At 44.9% G+C, this 12,922-nt stretch overlaps 1 protein-coding gene across 2 annotated transcripts in view; it reads left to right on the forward strand.

Annotated features, from left to right (window-relative positions):
• Positions 1-11,831: 11,831 nt before the first annotated feature.
• zmiz2 (zinc finger, MIZ-type containing 2) overlaps positions 11,832-12,922 on the forward strand; it is a 43,958-nt gene continuing 42,867 nt past the window's right edge. Inside the window, exon 1 of one of the 2 annotated variants that reach the window (XM_035391339.1) lies at positions 11,832-12,281. The gene's annotated coding sequence lies outside the window, so the exon portion shown is untranslated. Of the gene's footprint in view, positions 12,488-12,922 lie in introns of both variants that reach the window. The other variant, XM_035391338.1, reaches the window with a different exon arrangement.

The raw sequence follows: 12,922 nt of genomic DNA on the forward strand, positions 1-12,922 counted from the left end.
TAACTTCTTGTACTTTATATTATTATCTTGATGTTGTAGCTTGTCATGCCTCCTAGTTTGACTTATCATAGGTTAGGTCAGAGAGTAATGTTTACTGTGTGAATTGGACTTAATGTGTTCATGGCTATGAATAACTTTTACAAAATGGGTATAGCACCTTATTGGACCTGTGTTTAGTAGTTGTTCTAATGACCTTTGGTATGCACTTATTGTATGTCGCTTTGGATAAAAGCATCTGCCAAATAAATGGAATGTAATGTTTTAAGGAAAGTCATGTCTAAGATTATTTTTAAGTAAAACTCTTTTGTATGTTATTGTTGGTAGAAATTACAAAATAAGTTTATGCTTTGGTTTGTTATTTAATAAATGTGCATATATTGACTGAATTCTTCTCTAACTAAGGTTTTATTAAAAACATTTTTTTTTTAACTCTGGTGGCCTAATACTTTTGGCTTGTACTGTATTTGCAGACTTTTGAAGGTGAAGATTGACAGCCATAGTTATTGCCATTGTAGTTTAGGTCAAATATATGAATACAAGAGCCAATATGCAGATAAGGAATACAACTAACTAACGTTACTGTTGTTATCCACTGATCCTCCCAAAACTGCAAAATTGCACGCTGTTCGATCAGATAAAAGGAACATTAAACCTACTGCCACATGTTGAACGCTAGATGGTAGTGGTGTATTGAAAGTTATTTCCCTTCGTCGTTTTGTGCAGAATAGTCCATGTCAGTGTATTTTTATGCAGTTAACTTAATTTACCATAGACGTAGAAAACTATCGAAACAGTGAGAGAAATTAGTGCATAGCATTTAAACATTGTATATGTGGAATTGATCTGAGGTTTTAATTTGGCAAAATTTTGATTTGTCGACGCATTGTGTAACGTTAAGGATTACTAAGGTTACTCAAATAAAGGATTATCATAACTTGTCATAACTTAATATAACTATCGTTACCTGTACCCATACCAAAATCGATAGATATATTCATATTATTAGTGTGGTTGACCCAGCGCGTTGGTTTGGTACAACAGATCTGGGGTTCTTCACCCTTCGCTTGCGTTTCTCTATCGTTGTCATGGCGATCTTTGTCCTAGCCACAATCTGCTGCAATGACGTCATTGGGATCGCTGAGCCCACACGCCAGCAAAACAAAAAATTGACACGGTCCATGAATTCTAATTATGAGACTCCGTAATAAGAACAAGAAAATCCAGGTTTATCGAATGTTTGGTTTCTGATGTCAGTGAATTTGGACTGTTTCCAGAAATAGGAAATTATCAACAACCCATCCAGCCTACGTGCTGGGGAGACTACTTAAATATTATACTAGACTAGGCTTTAGTGTATTTTCATTGGGAAGGGCATTATAGGAAATCTAATTTGACTGAATGATTATTTTGTATTGCTAAGTGTGTTGATACCTATTTCAGATGATCAATGGTCAAGTGTTTCTTCAACCATTACTATGTAGGCTGTATTGATCTGATCAGAAGACCCTGCCCCCTGCTGGAAAAGTGTGTGTGTGTGGGGGCGGGGGGGGGGGGGGGGGGGGCGGGGGGGGGGGGGGGGGGGGGTTAGCCCATCTCTATTAAACGCTTGTCTAAACCCCCACATTTTTGTCTCAGGAGCAATGGGTATAATGAACTGGGTTCATCTCCTTGGACATGTTAGTCAGGCTAGGGGTATAGGAGGCAAAATAATCATAGTAAAATAAAGAAATTAATTTAAAAAAACAAAAAAAAAAAACACACGTTTGTTTTCTGACTCCAAAAACATGATAATTGCTAACGCATGGAATGTGTGCAAGCATGTCACTGTTGTTCACTGTCAGGTTTATTAGAATTTATTTTTTGGCTTCAGAGAGATATTTCACTGTAACATGCGGTAACATGGTTTAAAGGCATATCAGAGTGGGTTCACTTTGGGACCAATTTTTAAAAATGCTCTGCTGCTTATATCCAAAAGGGATTAATTATGGATTAAGGTTTACAAAGGTAATTGAAGAACAAGTGATCACAGACACTGAAATGAGGCATCTCCACTGGTTAAGGTTTAGATTCAGCACTTCTCTGCAGAGCAAGAGGGACTGGTGGCACAGTTTTTAGGGTCAGGTGAAAGTGCAGGTCAGGTCAGAACGACAGGTCAGCTCTCCGTATGCTGGTTTGTGGTAGCAGGGCAACAGAGGGGCATTGTGGGTAAATTCCAAGTGACCTAATTTGTGAGTACCAACCAGAGAGTGGGGGAAGGGAATGAGGGCAAGGGGGAGAAAAAAAGAAAAGAAAAGAGGGGGAAGATGAATAGTTCTGAGGCAATTATCTTTGCCTAAAAAGTACTTTATTTTAATGAATATAAAAGAGAAAAGACTAACAGGAAGCTATACATACTTACTATGCAATTTGTATGGGAATACACAGGCGATGCAATAAGAAATATCAAAATATATATCAGCTTAACTCTGTATGGACAGAGTAATGATCTTTCTCCAATGTATATTTGAATGCGCTTGGAAATGTAAAATAAAAAGTTGTGGGTAGCATGTAGGTAGTAGAAATGTGTCTGTTATAGATATGTAGTCGTGGGGAGTTGGCATTTACCTCTTATCTAAACATGCCCAGCTGAAAGGATGGGGATGGGAAGCTGTGGGTGGAGGAGGGGGTGCAGGTACAGGTGTGGTAGGGTCAGCATGGGTCAGGTCAGGTTGCCATGACAGAAGGAAAGACAGACGAGCAGCTGGGATCACAGCGAGTCCATGTGGACGAAGCTGGTTGGGGGGGGGTGGGGGGGGGGGGGGGGGGGGGCTCTGGTGTCACGGAGGTCACACACAGGCCCCTGAATTTTCTATAAGAGCCAATGTGTTGTAGCAGCCCATGAACTCCATTGATGTACCCTATGAGGCTGCTTGTTTTTATTGTGTGTAATATCTGACTACCAATATGACTCTTCCCCCCCCCCCCCCCCCGCCCCCCATCCCCATAGCCTGGTGTTACTGCCCCTCCCCCATTGGGTGGAGAATACCTCCAGCAAGAGGAACAACAGCTTGCTCTTGCTTACAATGAGACAGATTTCCTGCGTGTCAGATGGCCATTTTCACCCCTGGGCGTCTTGGCCAGGTCGTCCACATGGTGATGTGTCACAGCAGGCAGCCCCTGTACTTTATGTTCCCACAGCGTTAGCATCATTAGCACCCCGCAGCCCTCAGACCTTAACTACCATTAACTACCATCACACCGTACTCACTGTGCTTATCCTGCTACCTCATTGCAGGTATCTCTCTCTCTCTCTCTCTCTCTCCCTCTCTCTCTCTCTCTCTCTCTCTGTCTTCAATTCTTCAATTACATGTTTTTTTATTGGGGGGGGTAGCTTACATGCATCAGGTCTATTGTTGAATTGGGGATGTTTTTGGCTTATTTTTGGGTAGAATTTTTTTTGGTTGAATTTGACACATTCAAGCAGGAAGTGTTTCTCTCTGTTTCAATTTTATTGTCTTTACACTGTTGACACAATCTTCTTTCTTCTGGCAGCCAAGATTCTTTGTGCATGCCAGTCTCTATGGTTAGGTGGTGCTCGCTGAGTTTCTCAATTTTGGTGTGAGTCTCTCTCACCCTCTGACCACAGTCTCTCTCTTTGGTGCTCACTCTCCCTCTCTCAGTTTTGGTTTGTGTGGGGTTAGTATTTAATCTGAGGTGGTGGCATAGAATGTTTGTTTTTAAACCTGTATTTATGATTCTCTCTTATACACACACACACACACTTGCACAAAAAAAATTCTGTCTGGACAGCTTCCTGTCATGGACATAGTCCCCCCCCCCCCAAACATCAAATGCCCCCACAATATTTTAATAGTATCATGTTGTATTGGCTGATACTGTTAGTGCCCCCCCCCCCCCCCCCAAAAAAAAAGAATCTTAAAGGAAATTGTCTGTTTATTGTGACTCCTGAAGCTGAAATGACATCCAGGTCCTTGCTGCCAGTGCTTACGGATGTTAGCTTCTTTTGCTGTCACATAGGTTGAATTGTTGCTAATTTCACTTATGGAGTTGAAAAGTCAGCTGAGCTTTAGGCTTTTTGTGTTTTCCTATTTTCTATTTTTTATGTTTCACTAAAAAAAGTAAACATAACAAAAATGCATTGCATTTCTCTATCAGTAATAACAGCATGATAGACTTGTCTGAAGTCATATTTATGTGTATTCTTTGAGGCTAGTTTGTTGTGAGAAAGTTGGCAGTATGGGCTCTGTGTTGTTTTTTTTGTTTGTTTTTTTTGCCTATTGCCAAGAGATTGCCTTTTTTGTGATTTCGGCCTCATTTTGGACCTCAAAGCCTAATTGGTTTTGGCTTCTTTTTATGGACAGATGACATCACACAGGGGACGGATCTCAGAATCAGTCTGGCAACCCTGATGGCCTAGGGCAGGAGTGTGAGTTTTCCTCGCTGCTGAAACTGGCGTGAGACCTGTTCTCTCCTGGTGCTGTTCTTCATTTCCAGCCGAATCGGGCCTGGCCGTCGTGTGGCCAAATGGTGGGGAACACACCCATGTAATCCTTATAATGACTGACGGCGAGGCTGTTAGTGTCTGAATTAATTACACTGAATTCTCTGGGCCAGGGTTCGTAGATGGTTCTTCTTTCTTTTTTAAAGAAGGGCTACGTTTTAAAAGTAAACTTGGTGCTCAATGAAGGGCTGCTACCCTAATTTGGAATGTCCAATTATCAGCAACCGCACTCAAGCGTTATCCCCACTGCTTATTCGGGAGCATGTAGAAATCCTCAGTTCTCCTCTGAAACACGTGGTGTCACCAGCTGCTTCTTTTCATACTGCAGACGGCTAAGATTGAGTACAGCGGAGATGGAGGAAGACCGTTCATATGCAGTCCATGAGCACCCGACTGCCCAGCAGGGGTCGCTGAAGAGCAATGAAATGCAGACCCCTAACCAACCGAACCCTCCCGTGCCCTGGGTGGTGGGGTCGCCAATTGTACATCACCCTATGGAGCTTCAGGCCACAGTCAGCACTGACACACACAGTGCATTTCTATTGCAGTATTCAGCACCTCCACAGATCTGAAAAATAGAGAAAAACCACTTGTCCAGTCAGGCTGTGGGTGTGTTCTGTGATGCAGTATTGTGACTGACGCTTGGTGGTCACCTTTTCCTCTTCCTGAGGGTTTGTTTTTCTTTCTTCTCCCACTGTTACACTCCCTCTCTTGCTGACGGAGACAGACGTCATTCCTTCACGTCTGGGAGGAAATGGCCTTCCAAATGGGCTGGTTTCTGTCCTGGGTGAGATAGTGGGTGAGGGTGTGTTCTGCAGTATGTGCGTGTGTGTGTGCGCGCGCGTGTGTGTGTGTGCTTGTAGTGGCTCAGCAGCCATTCTGGAACAGGGGCGCAGTTCTCCCAAAGGACCTGTCCCCCCCACCCTCTGCCTGAGCCCCCGCCTTTGTGACGAGCTGTTATTGTCGGTCAGCAACTTCCCAGGAATGCTCCTCTCCTGGCCAGATACACCAAGTCACTACAATGGAATGCAGAACAGCCCAGCTAAAAAAAGAGAAAGAAAGATTGACTTAAAAAGGCCAGAAAAATTCAATGGCACTATATGCCTTCCAGTGTGTGTACGTGTGACTGTGTACATGCTTTACTGTGTGTGCGTACCTTCCTGTGTGTGTGTGTGTTTTGTGTGTTTGTGTGTGTATCTGGTTTCCAGTGTGTGTTCTTGACGTGAAGTGACTGGACTGGTGTCAAAAATACAGCACTGCAAAGAGAGAGAGAAAGAAGAACAAGGAAAAAGCAGTCATGGCATCTGCAGGCTCCCTTGTGTTTCATCTGTGCAGAACAGACGGGAGGAGAGAGGGATGAGGAGAGAGGAGAGAGGAATAAGGAGAGAGGAGAGAGGATGCACCTCCTCTCAGTGGCCCTGGCTGAACTCTGAGGTCAGAGCTCTGCAGCGACCCGTCATAATATCATCACTCAGGGTCGGGATCACTGGAGGAGCATTTACACCTGTCACGCAGAGGGGGCTGTGTGCTCTGTGCGTGCGTGTGTGTGTGCATGTGCTCTGAGGTTGGGTTGTGTGTATGTGTTTGTGGTGTAGGTTTGTGTGTACACACATGCAGTGTGTGAGTCTGCACTGTATGTGTGAGTGCCTGGTCTGGTTTAAGAGGACAGGCCGGTGGTTTACTCGGTGACAGTGCTGAATGACTGCAGCAGGTTTGTAGGTGGAGAGCGTTCAGCAGCAGGTTCGGGGGGGTCGCTGGTCCCCTGTGCTGCAGGCAAGGGGAAAGGAGGAAGAAAATTCAGGAATCTGAGCTCCTGTTTCCAAGGCGACAGGGAGCTGAACTACTCAGGGCTGACTCCCCCCCCCCCCCCAACCCCTCATCTGTGTCTCCTGCTGAATGATGCACAGACTGACTTATACAATGCTGCCACCCCCCCCACACGCACACACCTGCAGGTCAGCTGACACCTCTTTTGGACAGTGCTGTGGTGTGTGTGTGTGTGCATGTGTGTGCGTGTGTGTGTGTTCATGTGCATGTGTGTGCCCTTGCGCATGTCCGTGTGTGCGTGTGCGTGCGTGTGTACGTGTTCGTGTGCATGTGTGTGTGTGCGCGTGTATGTGTCTGTGTGCGTGTGTGTGTGTGTGTGTGTGTGTGGTGTGCGTGTGCATGTTCCTGGTCACCTGGCATTCAGGCACGAGTAGCAGTGAGCCTAAGAGAGGTAATGAGGGATTCATCCGCTTCTTACACTGGAATTCCACCTGCTCACAGTCCTGCTTTTGTCTGGCTGCTTTTCTGATGCAATTCTGTTAATGGGCAGTTGAAACGGTAGATTTGTTTCGGGTTTTGTTCTTTGCCAAACGGACAGCTGCCTCCCAGTGTAGACCATAGGCTGACATAAGATTTGCAGCCAAATATAAACCCTGTAGTCTGAGTCTGCCTGTCGCTACGAGGGAATCCCTCATCCCTTCGTAGGACAAGATGAGATGATCTGATACGCAAGCGGACTGGAAAGAAACACTTATCTCCCGATTCTCCCCTGCCCCTTCTGAGCGACCGCACAGTCGCTCCTCTGAGGTATCTTTCTTTACCTGATCATCTAACTTGTTTGTTTTCCTCCTCCGCTCTCCTTCTCCTCCTCCTCCTCCTCCTCCTCCTCCCACCGTACTCACACCTGTGAGGAAGACACTGCTGTGCAGTTTCCCTCCAACCCCTGAAGCCAGCCGAAGAGAGCCGGCTGGCTTTGTTGGTCCCCGGTCCCCAGTCCCGGTCCCTGGTCCCGCGGTGGCAGAGGCTGCCGTCCTCGTTGCTCTCCCCCAGAATCTTTGGCACCATTCGTTGTGCCTCTCTCTGCAGCTTCAGCCTAACGCCCAGAGCTCTGTGCAGGCTGATTCCCATGATGTGCTCCAGCCGTCATGGGTGGAACAGACCATCCGGTGTCGGGGGGGTGGGGGTGGAATCTGTCCACCCCTCATTCTGGTAAAAGTGGTATGGCCCGTTACTTGGTTGTTTAAGTATCTTATTGACTCAGTGTCTTGGAGACTGTTCTTTTTCCCTTTTTTCCCAGAAATAAAAGGGAGGACACGCTGGAGCGCGGATCACTGACCGGCTGTGGGAGGGCTGCAGGTGCTTGTGTTGGACTAGCATGCTGTGTACAGGAACAAGGCCTCGTGCAGGATTTCAGACCAGATTGCATTTCATGAGTCACAGGTGTGGGGACATTTGCAGGAAGCAGAAAATTAACCAGACAGTTCAGATCTGATGACTGATTGGAAGTTGAAGCTGTTTAAATGATGCTATTTAGTCATTTGGTCCCTCTGGTTCTTAGTTCATGTGTGACATTAACAAGGCACCGTGACGTTTACCGTTTGGGGGTTCCCCCACAGATAGTTTGTATCCTCTGAAGTAATACCCTACAATGAAATCTTTTGAACCCCTCAAGTCTGTTCCTTTTTGTACTGGTTAGCATTTTTCCTGAGATACAATAAATTTGTATTTATTTTATTTCAGACACGTGCCTTGGTTATTGAACTAGGAAATCCAGTGTGTGTGATCAAACTTTCTCCTCCCCTTTAAAATGTAACACAACCTCACGACACAGGAGGATGAACTAGAAGTTGCTGTTTTTGGTGGGAACAGAAAACCCCCCCAAGAGGCCACTGCTGCCATCTTGGTGCCCAACCTCCACCCCGGTAAATGGCCTAAAAATGAGGGAGGAGCCTGGACCCAGGGACCCTATGAGATTAAAGAACATAAGCACAGAAAGCCATGTCACGTTTGCAGTGCAGGTTTGCACTCAGGGCAGCTCTTAGTTTATTCTAGGATGTGTGGGTTTGTGGATGCTTTGAATTCTCAGTTGGCACAAAATATTATTGGAAGGATACAGCATCCAGTCACATGACCTGTTGAGTGACTTCTTGTCCCCCATAATAATTTCACCTTCTTATTCCCTTCCAGAGGAACTTCCACATGAGGTCCACTGCAAGAGGGACCCTAACTGTCATCTATTTCTCTCCCCTTATCATCCTCCTCTTGCAGTCATCCCTCTCTTTCTCCTCATCCTTCCCCTGTCTCTGTAATCCCTTTCTGTCCCTCCACATGTTGCTCTCTGCCTGCAGCGGTGCGTTTGAGTGGTGCATGCATTAGCGGTGTTTACCCCACGCCCCCGTGCCCTCGCGTTTGAAGCTAGTACACAGAACATGCAGTTTAGCCTGCTTTCTCCTCCCTGATTACTGTTATGTCATATTCCAGGGGCCCTCTCGTCTGCACGCGGGGGTGTGGCTCAACTGCCTTGGGTTAAGGGGTCCGCGACCAAAGATTAGATAAAGACTGCTCTGGGCTCCCTGTGTCTATGTGACATGACCACCGCCAAGTAGAGGGCCATATGAGGGCCCATTCCCCACTGGTGGTGGGAAATATAAACTGCCTGATTTGAACATTGGGGGACCTTAAAAACTGAAGTCAAACAAAGCCAGTCCAAGCATGAAACACAAATGAATGTGACATAATAGGACAGAACTTGTTCAATTAATTAGTGTAATTATTGTGTTGTGTTTTGTAATGTATTCATCCAAACAGTTTAAGACTTAAAAAAAAAAAAATCTAAAATCAAACATAAAATCCAACATAAAAACAAATGGACTATTAAAAGCCAACCTAAATAAAGTTGGAATGCAGGGAGGGGGGTGACAAAAAAGCCTGAGCAAATTCAGAGGAATGGAAAACTGTCCTCTGACGCTGGGAAAAGGCAGAATCGGTATGCTCTGGCATGCTCTTGGGAATCAGGGCTGAAAAACAGACATAAACAGCACAACGAGATTATAAAGGAATGAAGGCTTGTAAAACACACAGCAAACTAGTGGCATGTACCTATATATAGGTACTGTATATAACAATATAGACATATGCTGTATGTAATAAATTTGGTCTATTCTGTTCAGAACATGAAACAAAAGTTTATTAGTCCACTGAAAGAAAGGCCATTAGTGGGATACTGGTGTGAGTGTTGAGGGGTGGGGGGTGCTGTTGTATTGTGGGTAAACACATTGCAGGTTTGAATAGGTAAAACAGGATAATATGTTTATTATACACTTTCTCTCTATCTCTCTAACACATACACACACATATCTCCATCTTATGTGTATATATTATATATACATATTCACATATACACATGTATTCCACCTCATGATGACACTTGCATAAATGGTAGTGAAAAACACATTCTCTGCAGCAGCACAGAAATGAAGAAAGGCTATACATGATTATTTCATAATCTGCTCTAATCCAGGAGTTTTCTTATGAAAATGAGATGTTAGCTAATGTCTTGTGCTGGGGGGAATGCTGTTTGCGCAGCTATAATTTTTTAAAACTCTCACATCTATCTCCCTGAATTGGAATTCCCTCTCTGCTGGTGCTTTGAGTCAGGCGAGGGTGTGGTTGAGTTTAAGTTCTCTGACCTCTCTTTTGTGCTATCCTGCCGGCCAGTACATGCACCGTTCTTGCAACCCCTTGACCCCCCCCCCCCCCTCCTTTTTGGGCTGCAATCCAGCACAGGATGCACAGTTCAGTAGTCCATCCACAGCTCCCTGCCCAGAGGAGACCTTCAGCAGAGGGAGGCCAACTTACAGTGCACTTCCAAACTGTGTCCGACCCCTTCAGTAACACAAAGCTTTTTAGGGCGTAGGCACAACAGTGAGGCTACTGCATGACGTGAACTTCCTCTCCATAAACTGAAAGTTTTTGGTGTTCAATTACCTTTCTTCTTCTTTTTCTTCCTCTTATTCTTATTCTTATTATTTATTTTTACATTTAAACAAACCAGTTGTAGATACTCATTATTTTTTGTATTTGCCAAAATTACACCTTATGTTGAACCTGTAAGGATCTGTTTGGTAATGTGATAATCATATATTTTAAACAGTGTGATGAACTAAGTAAAAAATGCTAAAATTGACTTTATTGACTTTAGTTATAGACTGGAGACAGGGCAGGAGAAGCCTGCAGCCTTACAGTATTACGGGGTGGCATCCATTCCTTGCTGTCATCAGCCAAGAGCTGTGATCCCACTTTTCCTGGCAGGCTCTTGTAAGTGGGTAGGGTTGTTTCCAGCATCGGTTCTTAATCTCCCTCCTAGTAGCTACGCAGCTATAAGTGACTCCCGGTCACTTGTGAAATCCCCAAATGGTGTCCCTTACTGCCTATTCTCAATTTTTCATCCCTATATCACCAGTCGGGCACTTGCTGTCATCTGGCCTCCCCACCATCCCTGCCTGACCCCCACATTGACACCTTCCTCTCTCCACCAACGCTCCCCCAACCCACCATCTCAGGACTGCCACCTAGCTGCGGCTAATTCATTAACATGGACATTGACTGATGTAGCCTACTGTTTTGGTCATTAAAATCCACCCCCTAAACTGACCAGAGGAGGACTGGATAACGGTAAACGGTAAACAGACTGCATTTATATAGCGCTTTCATCCAAAGCACTTTACAATTGATGCCTCTCATTCACCAGAGCAGTTAGGGGTTAAGTGTCTTGCTCAAGAACACTTCGACACTCCCAGGGCGGGGTTTGAACCGGCAACCCTCCGACTGCCAGACAATCGGTCTTACCTCCTGAGCTATGTCGCCCCACTATGTCGACTGGATGCCTCATTGAGTCTGGTTCCTCCCAATGTTTCTTCCTATCTGTCCCACTCTGGGAGTTTTTTCCTTGCCCCCGTTGCCCTAGGCTTGCTCTTGTGGGGGTTAGGCTAGGGTTTACTGTGAAGTGTATAATGACAATTGTTTGTAAAATGTGCTGTACAAATACATTTTGATTTGAGTCAATTAGACTTGTCTGATGTTTATTTTTGACCTCTGATCCCTTTTGGCTTTTTATTTTTTTTAAATATTTTGTGATAAAGTACATTAATCTCGCCAATTATTTCTCTTCATTTAATTTGTAGATAATATTTAAATTAATCCAAGTTCGAAAATTGCAAAGAGCGCCCTCTGTAAATAATTTAGAAGTAGTGTAACTAACTTTGTGGTTGCAGATTGAGATATGACAAGAAAAGCCTAATGCCATTCAATGCTAATTGCAGACAGCAAATATGAAGACCTTAACATGTTGCATCACACCTATAACAGTCGTTTCTTCGTGTATAACAGTTTCTTTCACAACAGTGATTAACCCTAGCTTGACCATCTTGGCTCAAAATCGATGCGTTGAATTGTCAGAACAACGAATCAGTTCGTCCTCAAGAGCCGAAATGGCGATATTTGCATTTGTATTCAAGGTGCTATAGGTATACGAGAAAAGCGAATCATCTGGTGTGGCGCTTTCCAATCGTCGGTCTACTGCTCTGGTCTGACGGCTAGAAGTCAGTCAAGAGGGCGACGAGAGAGAGACAAAAACTGCCTTTTTCCCCTCCGACAGAGAACCTCCATCCTCATGATCTCATGAATAAATTATAGCAGCCCATTGTGCAATAGAGGGAGGTATGCAGCGAAGCCTACTAGGCAAACACTGCCGAGTGCACGGACCACAGAATCTATCTAGTGCACAGGCTACTCTCAGTTTAAGGAACATCCCCATGCCGCGTCTTAGAAACGAACCGCTGCTAACCGGGTCCAACTACAAACGCTCCTGGTCGAGCCATCGCTGAAACATACTTGCTGCTGTATCGTATCTACATTGGAAACACATTTCCACCCATAAATACTGAGATGGAGAATACAACTTAGAGAAAATAGCTGGGCTAATCATCGGACTAGGTCGCTGGTCGTTCTGGAGGTAAAGGAATACACATTACTGGGTAGACTGTAGTAGCCTACAGAATAAAAACGAACACGAATTAAGTTGGCAACCTTATCTCTGGAGTGCCAGCCTGTGCATAGCGGAAAGGTCGTACTGGTCATCGTCTTCCTAAATAGTTGGATTTCTAATCTGGACCGCAGGGAAGAGCGAAGCAAACCAACCTCGGGCAGTTTGAATTGAAGGTAACGTAAGCAAGCAGTTGGCTGACTAACGGAAGACTGATCCCCATTTGCCGGTATTGGGCTACTGTACGCTTAAGACTAAACTGTGTGGTTCTTTTTGCTTTTGTCGTTTTATGATCGTGTAATGCCTGCTTGGGGCCAGACTGAATATGAGTCGAAAGAACCCAAGACTCATTTGTTTAGCCTGGTTAGCTTGCAGGCTAGGGGATTTAATAATGACGAATCAATGTCCCTTTCTAGCGTAATTGACAAATTAACCGAATGGCCCTTCGGGGTTATGGCTTTTATATCACAGACATTCTCGTATGTTAAAGGGCACAGAGTAAAAATACCACCCATACTTTTGACTGAAGTGTTGCAAGGAGATACAAAATGTCTCCCATTGTTATTTCATTGCGGGCACGCGTTACTGTGCGACGGAGCTGGCTACAGAGT

Source organism: Anguilla anguilla, chromosome 14 (assembly GCF_013347855.1).
Source record: "Anguilla anguilla isolate fAngAng1 chromosome 14, fAngAng1.pri, whole genome shotgun sequence".
Taxonomy (NCBI): domain Eukaryota; kingdom Metazoa; phylum Chordata; class Actinopteri; order Anguilliformes; family Anguillidae; genus Anguilla; species Anguilla anguilla.